General features: G+C 42.7%; 1 long non-coding RNA gene across 1 annotated transcript; it reads left to right on the plus strand.

Annotated features, from left to right (window-relative positions):
- Nucleotides 1-6,314: 6,314 nt before the first annotated feature.
- On the plus strand, nt 6,315-14,756 carry LOC143441925 (uncharacterized). Its single transcript, XR_013109678.1, has 3 exons — nt 6,315-7,658; nt 8,075-8,219; nt 14,519-14,756. It is a non-coding gene; the product is annotated as an uncharacterized LOC143441925 (long non-coding RNA).
- The last annotated feature ends 1,474 nt before the right edge of the window (nt 14,757-16,230 follow it).

Below are 16,230 nucleotides of genomic sequence, written 5' to 3' on the forward strand. Positions count from 1 at the left end.
GGTAGTCATTTGGGAGGAAAAGATCAAATGAGACCCATTTCTCACAGGCAGCAGTAGAATAAACAGAGTGGATTAAGGTTCTAAATATAAAAACTGAAACCATATCATATGACGAAAATGACTAAGTTATTATTTAACGTTTGTTTAAAAAATAGCAGATTTCTAACTATGATTTAAAAATCATTTTAGTAACAATGGCAACATATAAATAGTGATTATGAAATAGGGGGAATCTTCATAGTGTATACTGGAGCAGACAGACTAATATTAAGTACATAGGAATCTCAAAACTATAAGAACAAAAGATCAAAATACTGATTTAAAAAAAAATTAAGAAAGGTGAAAAATAAGTTAAGTGTGTACCTTACTTGTTAGTGAAGGTGTGATGAAGGACTAGTCACCCGTAGTTTCCTATGGAGAGTTCAAATTGATGTAATACTACACTAGCTGTAAAGGAACATTACATATACTAGTAATTCCACTTCCTAAGGGCTGTAGCTCCAATAATGAACAAAATGTATCAGTATCAATGTATTTATTCCTACCCTGATTGCAACTGCAAAGCACTGGAAACACACTGCAAACAGACACGAAAGAACAAATACACTGGGAAACCCGCCTCAGAACGGAGTACTATGCAACTGAATAAAACAGTAGTGAAATATCTAGAACCAACAGGAGATGCCTTCTGTAAGAGATTAAGTGTAGAAGGAGTAACCAAACTCAAACCCGAAGTGCACTGTCCTCTGTGCATGAGACCAGATAATGAAACTACAGAGGCATTTTCTCCTTATATTAAAAAAAGGGAAGCCGGCGGTGGTGGCGCACGCCTTTAATCCCAGCACTAGGGAGGCAGAGGCAGGTGGATTTCTGTGTTCGAGGCTAGCCTGGTCTACAGAGTGAGTTCCAGGACAGCCAGGACTACACAGAGAAACCCTGTCTCGAAAAACAAAAAAATAAATAAATAAATAAATAAATAAAACAAAAAAACAAACAAACAAAACAAAAAACAAAAAAGGGGGGGGGAGATTCCAAATGGATCAACAGGGCTTGAATAAACTCAAAATAATTCCCTCAAAGTACCTTTCTAGTACAGAGGGGAACATAGTAGCTATCTGATAGGAAAACCAGCAGCCCCCAACTTAATGAAGCAATCAAGCTTAAAATAATCAGTAATAGGACACATAAAGAATCAGCATCCTTGGGTAGGATGTTATAAAGAGTGACAGTATCCTTCTGTGGTATCCTTGCATTACCTCATCTCAACCGTGAAAGCACATTAAGTAAACATCAGTTAAAAGGGGTTCTACCAAGTTGGTAGGTACCCTGAGAAAAGTGCCAAGATTACAAGGGATGAGGAGGCTGAGGAACAGCCAGCAAGGAGGAGATACCTAATGGCAATGAATATCTAAAAGCAGTACAGGGCTCTTGAAGATCGCTTTGGGACAGGAAGGGGACATTTGCCAACCACTGTTGTGCTTTGAATGAACCCTGTAGCTTAGTTGATAATGTATGACAGTTCATTCTCTACTCCTGGTGGTTGCATTATGGTGCAAGGAGAGATTCAATGCACACCAAAGTAGGGCGAGGGACACAAGGAAACTCTGCTGAGCATAATGGCAATTTTCATGAGTCTAAAACTAGTTCAAAAATTAAATGTAGGTTTAAAAGCGTTAACAAACAAACATATATATCTCTTACCTTATATTGATGGATTTCTGAAAACTTCCATCTTTCCACAGCTGTCCTAGAAAAGTTTCAAAACACTTTCAAAAACCACTTAGAGTTTTCACTCTCGGTGATCAGAAGATTGCCAAGTTGGTGAAGACAATGAGAGAGGGAGACTGAAGGGGCAGCCGAGGAGGTGGAGCAACCAGTGAAGACACTTTCAGATGACCTCGTTTGTGTTGTTAAATTTACTCATAACCTGAAATGCGCTACAGTCCACACAAGGGCACAAAAACCATCAGGTAAATTCAAGGGCTTAAAAAAAATGCATCTAACCACCTCCTGTCCAAAATATTGGCGCTTAACCTTTTTCCTGAAGATGCAATCTGCTCACTACACCCTAGCGGACTCAGAGACCCAGATTGCCACAGGAGCAGAACCGTTGCCTTGTCCTGATTCCATAGGTCTGTGCTGCGTTATCAGCTTGAGATCCTAGGGGGATGTGGAGATGTGCCTACTGCCTGCACAGAGGGAGAGAATGCATGATGTACGTCCTTCACAGGACTTTTGTCCTTAAAAGCTATTTTAGGGAATCCATTGCAATCCTGTTCCCCCAACAACCATATCAGGAGATGCGTGTCCCCCTATCTTAAGAATAGAGAAAATGAGAGAAAAAGTTTCAAAATGCCAGAGGAGCTCCCAAGAAAGCTGGGGTGGATAAAGATACCACCAGACACAGTATCTCCAGCTTTTGGGTCCTTGGCTATGCTTCTTGGTGAATGTGTAAGAACAAGTAGCCACAGAAAAAGCTGCTGCCATGGACAAGGCCATCACATTCAAGGCATGATGCTGGATGTTCTTTATTCTTTTCAAAGCCATCTTCACATAGATTGTTTGATGTATTCCTCAATCTGTATAGTAAAGCTGGTAGGAGATCATTCCTTTTTCTAATCATCCCATACCAATGATGCTTTAAACTTCATAGAGCCCTTTTATTGTGTGACTTTATTTAGCTCCCACCACAAGGAAAACAAAAAGCAGTTATCACCCTGTTCCAGTTGACTGAGAGGCAACGACTGTTGACCCAGTGTCACCTATAGCAAGAGTGTCACACGTGCATCGCAACTGTACCAGACACACAACAAAACGGGGAAGGGGAAATCGTGAGTTTCTGACTAAGCCTCCATAAAGAATCTGCTTGAGCTGTCATGATAGGAGGGACCTGATGGGGTCATTCTGCTCAGCTGTGATCCCATTGGGACTGGGCAGAGACAACCCTGGACACTGGTTGTACATGTCAGTACAAGGCAGAGCAGCACCTGCCCGTCTGCAGGGATCTTTGTGGCTGGCTCGGGAGCCCTTCCAAGGAAGTCAGAAAGCCAGGTGGGATGTACACAAATTCACTGATTAAAGTTCAGAAAGAATCCTCAGCTGTTTGAGATAGCCATTGGGATAGCTCCTATTATGTAAAAATGTGGCTGAGCCAGCTTACTATGCTTCTTGCCCTCCTGTATCTTAAAAGATCTAGCGCTCACCCTGCCTCACCCAGGAGAACTGGTTTTTATTGACACCACTGCTCGCCCTTCAGCATGCTTCTGGGTCCCATGGTGTCCCAGATTTGCTCCACAGGCTTACAAAAGACAAAAGGAGCCAGAAAAACTGGAAGGGACAGCAGGCTGCAGAAATGACGTAGGCAGGCAGAGGACCTTTACCTCCTGGCAATGTTTAAGAGAGTGCCCAAAGGACCACTTCTGGCCATTCCTCTATTGATCCCACGTGTCAGTCGGACAAAGTGCACTTATCTGACAGCTGTCACCTTCCTTACGGTGACATCAAAAACGACTGCTTCTCGCTGCCATCAGCCTGCACTCTGGAGGTGGCCAGGTGTGGCGGACACACACACAGATGCAGCACACTATGAGAGAACCCTAAGGCCTTTTCCTCCAGGCTGGTAAGATTTGTGGTTCAGCCCCGTCTGGGCTTATGTAGCTTCATTCGGGGATACTTTCACCTGTGCGAAGCAGGTGATAAATAGTGCAGTGTGTCACTGCACAGATTCCTGGAGTTGAAGGTCATAAGGAAGAGACCAAACCCCAGGAACCTCAGGGATGTTTCCAGCCACACTTGTAAATCCAAACAATCTCACAGTTGTGAAATGGAAAGTTTGTGGGGAAAAAACAAATGCTTTGGTTATTACACCGTTACTACATTCATAAAATATATTTCATCGGGTGGGGGGAGTTTACACAGGGGGTAATGAGATTTTTACTTTATACATTATTTATCACCGCTTAATCCAGGTACTGTGGGATATTTTTTTTTTTATTCCTTCCTTTTCACAGCTACAAAACACATCGGTATTTCTAATTTATTTCTGCTTACAATACAGATGTTCTCAATTGTGTTTCTAACTACATTTCAACCGTTATGATCGAGTTTATTTGTTTGTGTCAGCAAAGAAGCAGAGGTTGGGTGTGTGAGGCACAACAGTGAGGTTTCTGAGATGCCTGGATACAGGGCTTACATGGGGTCGGGGTGTGCAATGGGTAGAGTGCCTACCTACACATGCAGACGGGCCTAGGTTTGTTCTTCAGCAGTGAAAACCTAGACATGGTACCTGCCTAAAATCCCAGCACAGGTAACTTAGAGGCAGGAGGGTTAGAAGTCCAAAGTCAGCCTCACCTACACGGTTATATATTAAGTCTGAGGCCAGCCTGGATAACATGAGACTCTGTCTTTAAAAGTCTTTTTTAAAAAAAAAATCAAGAAATGAAAAAGGCGATATAGTCTTCCTCACTAGTTAATAGACTCTTCAGGCCACAGGCCCTGCAGGTGCCCCCATTGGCACATAAAGGTCATATGCCTTTAAAATGGCACTTTGGGGATGGCCATTTGGAAGGAACATTTGGACAACAGTTGGGTTATGTCCTCACGATGAATTTCCAAGCTGTTGGTAACAAACTAAACGCAGTCTGCCCTGAACACTAAGAAACAAGCGTGTAAGCGCCTTGAAGGTCATGTGTAAATATTGACATTTTAATTTTATTTAGCATACCAAGCTGGGCTTTCCCGTTGCTTATCTTGCTGTACAAACTCCTCACTGCCCTGCAGATTGTCGGGAAAAGCTCTGAACAGAGCAGCCACCGGTGCTCTGCCCTCTTTGCTAACAAGGCTTAGTTTTGTTTGTGCAAAATCTGAGTCAGAGGGGCGTTCCTGCACTCTCATCTCCAGCATGGACCGATGCACCTGATTAGATAACAGAAATTTGTGGGCTGAATGTACGTGTAGTGACACGAAAGCCAAGATGCAAAAGCAGTTAGGGGGAAAAAAAAGAGAAAAGAAACAGCCCTCCCACTCACTCAGAGTCAAGTCAGGTGTCTGAAACCAACATTATTGGGGGAACCAAAGACTAGCTCATTTGCTTAATTCTGTGAGTCCTCAATGGCAGCCTGGGGAATGCAGGCATTGTCCACAGCTCTGCATCCTCCTCCCAAACTAGGACCCCCACCTGCAGAGGTGATTTTAATCAAAGTCCAATTCTGAAGGTTAGACCAGGGAAAGGCCAGCCTGCCCACCTGGGTTGGACTCCCTTGCACGCTTAACCAACTTCTGTGAAGCACCTGAGCTTAGACCTACTAATCTTTCCAACCCCCAAAGCAAAGAGTCCTGATGATGTGTAGAGTAGCCTGCAGCCTGGGAACTTGCCAGAGGGTCCTGTCTCCCCCAGGTCGGGTCACTCGGATCATTTTCATGCTGAATTTGTGCATTGAAATGCAAGTCCAGCAGAAATGAGAGGCCAGAGAGTTAAACCAGGAAGACCATGGCCACAGCCAATGGTCTTTAGCCTAAAAGGCTTTCTGTATGTATAAAGAAGAAAGGGATGTGAGGACAACATGGTCTTTTGATGCTTCATGACTCAAACTCCCTGACTTAGCACAGAAATCAGGAGCTGGTGCTGGAGAGATGAACCAGAAGCCAAAAGCCATCGCTACCCAGCTTGAGAACTTGAGTTGGATCCTCAGGAAGCACATAGGTCATCCATCCGACTTCCATGTGTGCTCGGCAGGCACGCACTCAAAGACACTAAATAATAAGTAAGTAAGTAAGTAGGTAAGTAAGTAAGTCAGTAATGTTTTTAATTAAAGAACAAAACGGAAATCTTAATGGACAGAAAACCATGCCCTTTGCATTTGAGTTGGGGAAGTGGCAGGACAGCCATTCATGATCTGGCCTCAGTGCCCCAACAAACACCACAATATAGCACCCACATCCTTGGTTCCAATGCTAGCCACCTGGTCCTACTCCTGCTTTCCACGTCTTACCTACTTCAGCTATTGAACAGCAAACTGCTTAACGGCCTGCCACAAATGTATACTGTTTTGTTTGTCGATAGTACTGGGTGGGCTGAGGCAGGCCAGGTCACACCTTCCCGGGGGGTAAAATGTATGTCCCCCATCCCTTCCCTGAAGTCTACACTCTTCCACCCACCCCTAAGACATTCTCCCCTCCACTCCCACCTCGCACCCCCCCATGAACTTCCAGTTTCCTTTTCACCAACAGAAAACAAGTGCCTTCATGTACTGCACAGAGCTTAACTAATTGGTTTTGCATTTTGCACAAACACAGAGAATTTCCATTTTAAGAGAAAGAAAAAAAGCAAAAAAAAAAAAAAAAAAAAAAAAAAAAAAACGAAGAAGAAGAAGTGAATCATTACAGATGGAATGTCAGACACCACGGCATGGGGTAAAAATGTCACTTGGGCTGGTAAGTACATTCCCAGTATCCCTAGCACAGACAAGCTGGTGAAGTTCAGCACTCGTGGGTAGACTTGGTGGATACCAGGATAGGTTCTTGCCCATCTTCCCACCTTGAAAATCCTCCCCATCCCCACAGTACCTCACTACTGTGACATTCCAGCCATAGTGTATAATAGTTCTGCCCAGTACTCAGAACACAGAATATTCAATAGAAGCTCAGTTAACACTATCTAGCTATCCTGGTTATCCTCAAGGTCTTTACACCTCTACATAAAGAAAGGAGCAGTGGTACACATACCACACACACACACAAACACACACATACATACACCACTTACGCCAGAGAGAGAGAGAGGCACACAGATTCACACACAGAGGTCACAAGAGGTAGTCATAGGCTCTGGAGCTAGAGTTGCAAGTGGTTGTAAATACCTGGACATAACAGCTGGGGGAAAAATTTGGGACCTCTGCAAGTGCTGTATGTCTTTCATAACCATGAAGCCATCTCTTCAGCCCCAGAATTTATTATTTATATTTATATATAAAAAATAGTTCTTCTAGGTAGTCCTGATTTATCTTAGACAGAATACCTTCTCTGCAATATGACTTCTAGACACTCATGCTTAAACCTTCAAACCAGTAGGAGAGAAGATGGAGAAGACTAATCTGAAATAATGGGTCCAAACAAATCGATGCTGTAAATTTTCAAGGAATGGTATTGTCCCAGTGAGTTCTTCATTATTTAGAAATAACTTCCATTCTCAGCAGATTGGGTGCTTGATAAAACGGGGGTGTTCTCATCTGTCACATAGAGGAGTGTGACGGTCAATGAGATTGATGGTTCTAAGCCTCGACAGGTCAGTTCAGACTAATGTTCTGAAATTCAGAAAAAGAACCATCCTGTTGGCCACAGTAGGCCATTGTTGGGAGGACAATCATAAGCAACATCAAGGTAATGGGGACCAGCATGCATCTCCCCTGCTTCCTAACTGACGATGCAATATGACCAGCCATCTCAGGTTCCTGACATCAAACCTTTACCACCAGGATGGGCTCTCACTTAGAACCAAGATAAACGCTTCCTTCTTGGGATTGTTTGTGATGGGCACTTTGTCACCACAATGGGAGAGGAGCCTGTTACACCTGTCTTTAAAGAGCATCATGGATGCAGAGACTGGACCCCTATCACACCTGCAGCTTGAGCTACAAGAGTCCTTGTTCCTTCTTCAAATGGTGATTGATTGCTTTTGTAACGCTAGTCTTCAGCCTCACATATGCTAAGCAAACTCTCTACTATTGAGCGACTTCTCAGCCATTTTCTTTTAATGTTTTATTTGGGAACTAGTAACACTAATTTGTCCAAGATGGCTTTGAACTTATTCTGTATCCCAGACAGGACTTGAACTTACAATCATCCCATCCCAATCTCCTGAGTTGCTAATAGTCCTGTACCACCATGTCCAGCTCGAACTTATAATAATAAACAACTACGAGTTCACAAAGATTCAATCAAAATGTTCACAATAAAGAAGCAGAAGTTCTGAGGATATACCTATAAATTTAGTATATATCTATATACTATATTTATAACTATATCTATAAATTTAGTATAATCTGATATTCTTTAAAATATTTTTGTTAAATCTCAGAGTCATACCATCTATATTAGTCAGAAGGATAAGGGGCCATCTTGGAAGGAAGGCACAGCAGCAAGCAGCAGGCATGGAAGCAGGGAGCTACAAGATCACATCTTCAAACACAAGCATGGAATAGAAAGAGAGAACTGGAAATGGGGTAAGATTATAAAACTCTCAAAGCCCACCCCTAGGTACATACCGTAAGGCTGGAACTCCTAAACATCCCAACAACAAAAAATGGCGCCCAAGGCTTTAACTATCGGAACCTGGGGGGGGGGGGGGGGCGGGTTGTCCAGTCATTGCTCATTCCAATCACCATATCCCTCTTAAAGCAAGCAAAGCCTCAAAGATGTACATTATTACATCAAAATTCCAAGCTGGCAGATGACAGTAGAGTTAAACCAACTCAGAAATTCTTCCCCAAGAAAATTATTACTCAGCCAGAGATGGCCATTACTTTAAATTGAGATTTCTCAAAGGACTCAGAGGTTAGAACATAAGTGATCTGACATCAACAAGTCTCCTCTAAGCCTGACATACAAAGTATGTCCCTGAAACCAGCACTGTGTGATCGTGTCTGTGTTTGTAGGATTGGAAGGGTCTAATACCATGTCTGATGCTCCTGGTTTGCTTCCTGAAGGTAAATTATTGTGTTCTGAGTGTCAGTTTGCAGAACTCTGAACTAGGAATAGTCCTACCTGTCCTTAGAGCAAGTTCCAAAAGTAGATGAGATAATGTAATCTAAGTATGCCATGAACATAACCATGCAATTTCATTCATTTATCCATGAATGAGAGAGCACTGTCCTCATATGTCCTCAAATTGTGTTGTCTGTCTTCTTGCTCAGGGCAATTACTAATAGTGTGCGCTGTACTTTCTTAGTCAAATGGAACATGCAAGGCGTTGAGGGACATTCTCTTTCAATCATATTCATGCAGAAAAATGCAGACTTTTTAGTCACTGTGGGAAAACTCATCTAAGAAAGGGATTCATATCTCAAAACATTATAAGGAGATAAAAGATAGAGTATATGAAGAAATTCTATGCATGGAAACAGAAAGTGGTCTTAGTGTTCTTTCAATGGAAAGTTGTTCTAGATTCTACCATGTGTTAGTTCTCACCAAGATGACATCACAAATGAAGACTGTCTATCAAAGCTCTCTCCTGACCAACCATGGCTGAGTATGGGACAGTTTTCACATGCTTCACTGAAGGATGAATTTTGACCCCCCCCCAGGAGCATCCCACCCCCTCATACAACACTACAGGAATTTTGCAATATTAACCAAAGCAGGATTCAATAAATAATATCCAGGAATGATGTAGGAGTTTCTTGGTATCCCACCCTATAAAAATCATCTTCCTCATTCCAAACTAGGCCAAAATAAGCATTCGAGCATAAGAGAAACATAGAATGTGTTCAGCAAATTAGCTTTAAGACAGGGCCCATAATGTTTCTGATTGTTTCCCTAAGCCCCTCCTTCAAGTACACTTTATACTCAAAAGAATAAAAGATAACTGTTTGAATCTTGCCAAGTCCTCCTTGGGTGCAGGGGCTACCTGTGTGAGCCTTGCCAAGTCCTCCTGGGTGCAGTGGAATCTTCTGTGTGTAGAACTATCTTGAGCACGTCACAGATCCTTGCACACTCAGCTGAGGTGAAAGGAAGAGCACTGAAGCTTCATCCACCCCACCTATCCCACCACCATTTCAGCCACTCACAGAAAAACAATTGAAAAGCCAGGAACCAAATCTTGAAAGGCTCTGTAAGGGCCCTGAAGGCCTAATAAGAACTGAGAAATGCCTGAGAGCATGTGGGATTTTGAATTCTGGCACTCTGCTAATCACTCATTAGATAAGCAGCAGGACAAGTTACTTCAGATCACTGTCCCCTGTGCTTGACAAGCTGGGTTTGTCTGTTGCAACTCCATGACATGTCTAGTCACGGTCATGTAGGCATAGCCACATGAAATCCATGGTCCGCCCCTGGCAACCAAACCCACCTGAATGGAGGAAATACTTAACTCAGTGAAGGCAACCATGATGGTTTATATATGCTTGGCCCACAGAGTGGCACTACTAGGAGACATGGCCTTGTTGGAATAGGTGTGTCACTGTGGGCATGGACTTTAGACCTTCATCCTAGCTGGCTGGAAGTCAGTCTTCCACTAACAGCCTTTAGATGAAGATATAGAACTCTCAGCTCCTCCTGCACTATGCCTGCCTGGGTGTTGCCATATTCATGCCTTGATAATAGTGGACTGAATCTCTGAACCTGTAAGCCAACCCTAATTAAACGTTGTCCTTTATAAGACTATCTTTGGTCATAGTGTCTACTCACAACAGTAGACCCCTAACTAAGACAGCAACCAATGTTGTGGAATATACTCTATGGCACAGTTGTCATGATTATATTTTTACTTACAGTCTAGAGAACATGGAGCGCTGTCTTTCATGAAATTCTGTAGGAATCAGTACAGAGTAGCTAAACGGGTGTCAATAGGTCAGAATCCTTATGTGTCAGGGTTAAAGCTTTTCATTTCTTCATTGAAAAACTATTCGTTTACGTCACCCCATCTGACTTCTGGTTTAATAAACGTCAACAAAACTGAAATTCTTAAAATGCATCCTTAAGAGTTGACAGTCAAACAGTTGTGGATCCTAAGCCAAGACTGTGTCGAATGGAAACCAGAGACAGCAATGACAATCATACAAACAGATACAAAGAAGTGACCCAGCCAAGGCTCCAAGTGCCGATGAAACAACCACTGACTAAGACCCAACACAATTATTTTGATTTAATCTCTTTAAGTAGTCTAATACCCTTGGGAGAAAAAAAAAGTAGATACCATTCAAGAGGAAAGTGATGTTGGGGGTGGGAGGGGTCATCTCTATTTGCTGGGATAAAACAACCTAACCAAAAGCAACTTAGAAGAGGAAAAAGTGGCTTACAATTCAAATTATACTCCATTATTGAGGGGAAATGAAGACAGAGACTCAAGTAGCTATTCCCATAACATCCATAATCAAGAACAGTGAGAAATAAATGTGCACATGCTGCTTGCTTCTGTGTCTACCTAGCTTTCTCCTCTACTGGAGACTTTGGGACCTCCTTCCCAGGGAGGCTGTGTTTTCCTACTTCCATTAATAACCAAAGCAATCTGCCATAGACGTGCCCAGAGACCAACTTAGAAAAGACAATTACTCAGTTGAGATTTAATTCTCAGGTGTTTCTAAGTTGTGGCAAGTTGACATTTAAAGTTAACCATCATACTATGCTATGTTAAGAAAAGAGTGGTGTCCCGTGCCCATAGTCTCAGTACTCAGAGGGCAGAGGCAAGAAACCCAAGAGTCCAAGGCAGACCTTGCCTATAGAATAAGACTGAGATAAGTCTGGCTATATGGGATCTCACCTCAGAAACAATCACCACCACCTCACAAGGAAAACATTCAATTTAGATGCAGTTTCACTATCCATAAGGCACTTTCAGAGACACATTTATTGATCCAATAACATCTAAAGAATTCAGCTTTTCTACCAAGCGTTGTACCAGACCCTGGAGATATGAATAGAAAGAGGTAGTACTTATCTTCATGAACTTACAAATGATGGCAAATAACAAGCACTGTGTTGGCTCATGATAAATACACTTTTGAAAGTTTTTAGAAGGAATGAATGTGTGGGCACATGAGCTACATTTCCGAGAAAGGAAACTAACTGTAGAAAAATCATGTGTAGCGTGATGAGCTTAAGATCTGCTGTGGAACTCTACAGTGAAATATCAAGGAACCAAGTGAGGAGCTGTTTAGCCATGCCAGTCACTGCCGAATACCATAAGCAGAACACTCTAATCTTAGATTACATTAATTAAAGTACAGAACCTGGAATGAAGGACTGCATACTCTACTGTGCACTATCAGGTCATATCTAGAATGTAACATTCCATCCCGGGTGCTACACACTGAATTAACTTCAAGAAAAACAGAACAGTGGGCAGGCTACACATCACCCCGTGTGAGAAACAATTTATTTTGTGTGCTGATCGAGCTAATCATAAAGAGAACTAAGTGCGTGCGGGATGTTTTGCAGGCATTTTCTCACTGAGCTTTCAAAATCCTCTATATGAAAGGCAGATACCTCATTATCCCCGTTCACAAATAAGAAAACACGAGCTGAGTGGCTGAAAGCAACTTGCCCGGAGTTGAGTGTGAGTTGAATATGGCCATGAACCTCAGCAAGCTTCTCCAGTCTTATCACCTCCTTAAGAACAGGAGAGAGAGGTTACAAAGACAGGTAGGGGTATGCTGGCTTTGAGACAGAGAACCAAATAGACATTTATGGGGAACATCTCCCATTATACACTGTTTTAAATGGGTATCAATTTTTTTTTAGGTGTCTCGCACAGATTCCCTCTCTGGCTTTTCCACTCCATTTTAAATCAAATTGGCTATTTCCTTGAAGGCCAGCAATTATATTAATTGCTGAGTTCTCTGCTTTCTACCTACCAGGTCTCAGAGTTCAGATATTTAAGGTGGTATCCTTCTGGGGACCACATTCGCATGTGTCTACACTTCTGTTTCTAAAAAAGCTACCCCAGGGGCCAGAGTAATTCACGTATTAAAGATGCTTAGCTTTGACCTTACAAAAAACGCAGTGGCTGGAGCTAGTCTTTACAGCCAGCAACTGCCCTGTCCCTCTGTGCCACCTTGGAGCCAGGGTGGGAGAATTACAAGTCACCCTGCGTTTTGAAAAGAAGTGATCCATTTCCAAGTTTCAATCTACTTGAAATAATCTCCCCAATTACATGGAAGTAATTTACTCTATATTTACTTTCTGTGCTGGACTATCAAATATCTCTTCCTCTCACCCCCAGGGGCAGCAGCTGGGATTAAAAGTTCCCCTACCTGCCTGGCTGGAGCTTCAGGATTTAACTCTTTCTTGCCTCCCTGGGGCTGAACAAAGTTTTCACCGAAGAATGTTTGTTATTAGTCAGGGTTGATCTCTAGACCCTTTTAGCCCTAAAATGTGTCCCTTCTGTATTAATCATACATATTTTAGACCCGATCTATTTCCAAGGGTGTTGGCTATTTTTCATACATTGAGAAGACTGGCCTATAAGAAACTGAGCCATAAAAGGAAAATATTTCCGTGGAAAATGAGTACTGCTGCAATGTTATACAATGCGGTGCTAAACAGCTGGGTGTGTTGGGTGCTTGATGGTCAAGTAAAACTCAAGTGGAGATAAACAAAGTTAGAAAGCCCTTGGGAGGGTAAAGAAGCCCCTTTCACTCTCCAGGGGCAGCTACCAAAATACAGAGAAATGGACTTTTGGTCTCCAATTCTCCATCCTGGTAAAGGCTTCCAAGTCTTAGCAATTCCTCCACCAGGCCTTTTAAGTTGGGTATACGGCTTACTTGGGATAGCAGGCACAGGACCCTGGGTTCACTCTCCAATACAAAGAAGAAAACTGAATAAAGAAAGCAAGTTCACCCATAGCACTAGAGAGTCATGGGTGAGCCACATAGTTTTTATCTGTTTTTAATCTTACACAGTGGGTTATTTTTTATGCTCTTATAGACTTATAAGAACTTTGAGCAGGAAGTACAGACAGCTCTTATTTCCCACTTCTCCGCACTGCTCTGACCCACCCTCCCATCCCACCCGTTCCCCGTCATTAACTTCTTGCAAGGAGCATATTTTGGCAGAACAGTACAGGTTCACTATTCTTAAGTTCCCTCACCCTAAGATGACCAGGAAAGTGGTCAGACCTATCTCTGTTCTGAGTAGAACTCCTTCTGTCAACTGCTTGGATGAGCCATTTTCCTAAGAACTCTTGGCCAGGCGGCAGCAGCATGGCCCAGAGGCAACCTCTCCCCTCCCCCCACCAAAAGAAGGCAGACAGGGAGGGGACAGGGAACAGGAGGCAGGATGGGCTCTGGCAAGAGCCTGAGGACAACAAGTTTCAACAGGGTGCTGCACAGAGCTCCTTGGTTGTTTTATCTTATTTAATTACAGCAAACTAATCCTTACATGGGTAAACTATTTATTCAAAAACAAGGCTGTGCAATCATCCAGCAAACCTGGGGACATAGTTCTCTGTGATAGCTGCCCCCTCCAATGGCTCATAGGGGCTGTGCTTTGAGAGGAAGGGCCTCTTTCTGGTGCCTGGCCCTTTTCTAGATCAGCTTTTAATTGCTAATGAATTAAACTTTCCAAGGAGATAAGAATAAGGTTAGTTTGTTTGCACACAGACTGGATGACTAACAAGGAGGATATAAATAAAAGCATTCAGAGCATTATCGTTGGGTGGACACGCATTGACTGTGTTCAAGTGAAGCCTGCAATAGCTCTCCCACAAGAGTAGGTTGTTATTGGGGAAGGCAAGGTTTGCACACTGTTAAAAGCCCAAGCTAATATGTTCACTTAAGACATTATGCCTAATTATGCTATTTGTCAGTAGGGGGAACCTGTTTGCCAAACCTTAAAGCATCCTGACACACCAGTGTGAATCTGAGCTGTGTAAATATGCCAAGTGAACACTGTAGGATTCTGAGCTGGCCACACTCACACCATGATGTTTATGAAAACGGGCAAGAGCAAGGCCTGAACATTCTCTACCCCAGGATGCTGCTGCTTTTTATGCTCCAGTAGCTATCATGGCAAATAAATGTAGAGGGGGAAACTTTGTGCCTTTATTTTTGGAAACGTAATATTAAAAAAAAAAAAAAAAAATTCTGTAAAAGTCTTCTCTACTGTAGTTTCTGGCCACCAAACTGCTTAGGAGGAAGAAGAAGGGGATGTCTGTGTGTGGGTTTCTTTCAGTTCAATAAAGAAATATTTCACTTACCAGAATAAAGGAATGGGGTCTGCAGCTCTGAGTCACTATCTGGACTTGGCTTTTGGCTGAGTGGGCTGTGCTCCTGTCCTTAGATGGGTGTGGTATGCTATGATAAGCAAACCTAGCACTGTTTGGGCTGTGTGATAAGTGTAAGAATCAGAATACCTGCAGAGGGGTGTGTGTGTGTGTGTGTGTGTGTGTGTGTGTGTGTGTGTGTGTGGTGTGTGTAAATACAGAAAGTTCAATGGAGGTTGAAATATTTGAGAATCATTCACCATAAGTCAAGACATTTCAAAATCTAATTTAATTTGATTAATTGGAGATTGAAATCACACACCAAGGCCTTAGGAAATCTCATGGTGAATTAAATCAAGTGGATCATTTTGTATCTCAAACTTTCCCTGTGGCTTCCAGGCAGAAACTATAAACTCCAGGAGTTTATGAGGCAATTGCTCACACACACACACACACACACACACACACACACACACACACACCTCGGCTCTGACTTCCAACATGTAAGAGCCTGCCTGCATTCATCCAGTCAGTCCTACCTTTCATCCAATCCCCTTTCAAACACTTAAAACCCTACCAATGGTCTTGCTGCCCCTTAAGAGTCAACAACATTCAGTGATTTATTTGCTTATTTATTAATCACTGCTATGCTGGGAACCATTCCCTGTGGTCTCCTAAACGTTAGGGCAGAGTTCTAACACTGGGCAACAGAACCTCATCCCATAATAATTGAAGTTTATATGAAACTTTTCAACTTGCCCAAAAGTAAGTGATCTCATTGTTCTTGAAACCTCTGTCTTTTCTCTGCATCCAAACAGTTATCCTGTGCCTCCCCGCCCTCTTCCTGCCTCTCCTCACACTTCCAGAAACGTCTTAGGGTAGCTCCCTGCTCCTCGGCCCTTCCTTCTTCATTCCTCCCTGGAACATGTTACATCCCCTCAACTTGTCTGGTTTTCCACAATTCTGCTTCATTCTTGAATTCTAGTTTTATCTTGTCTACAAGCTCAATCAAGAATGTTTAACAAGGTCTGGCAAGATGATTTCATGGGTAAAGAAAGGTATTTGCTGTCAAGTCTGACAACCTGGGTTCAATTCCCAAGAACCCACGGTAGAAAAATACAACTGACTCTTGCAAGGTGTTTAGTGATTTCCATACATATTCTGTGGGGCATTATCACACATGCTCTAAAATACATGTGTGTGTGTAAACACACACACACACACACACACACACACACACACACACACACACACAGACTGTTTAGATGCGCTATTTGGGTCAGCATTTCTTACCTCTGAGCCTGTCTAGTTCTCCT

Source organism: Arvicanthis niloticus, chromosome 4, assembly GCF_011762505.2.
Source record: "Arvicanthis niloticus isolate mArvNil1 chromosome 4, mArvNil1.pat.X, whole genome shotgun sequence".
In the NCBI taxonomy this organism is placed as follows: domain Eukaryota; kingdom Metazoa; phylum Chordata; class Mammalia; order Rodentia; family Muridae; genus Arvicanthis; species Arvicanthis niloticus.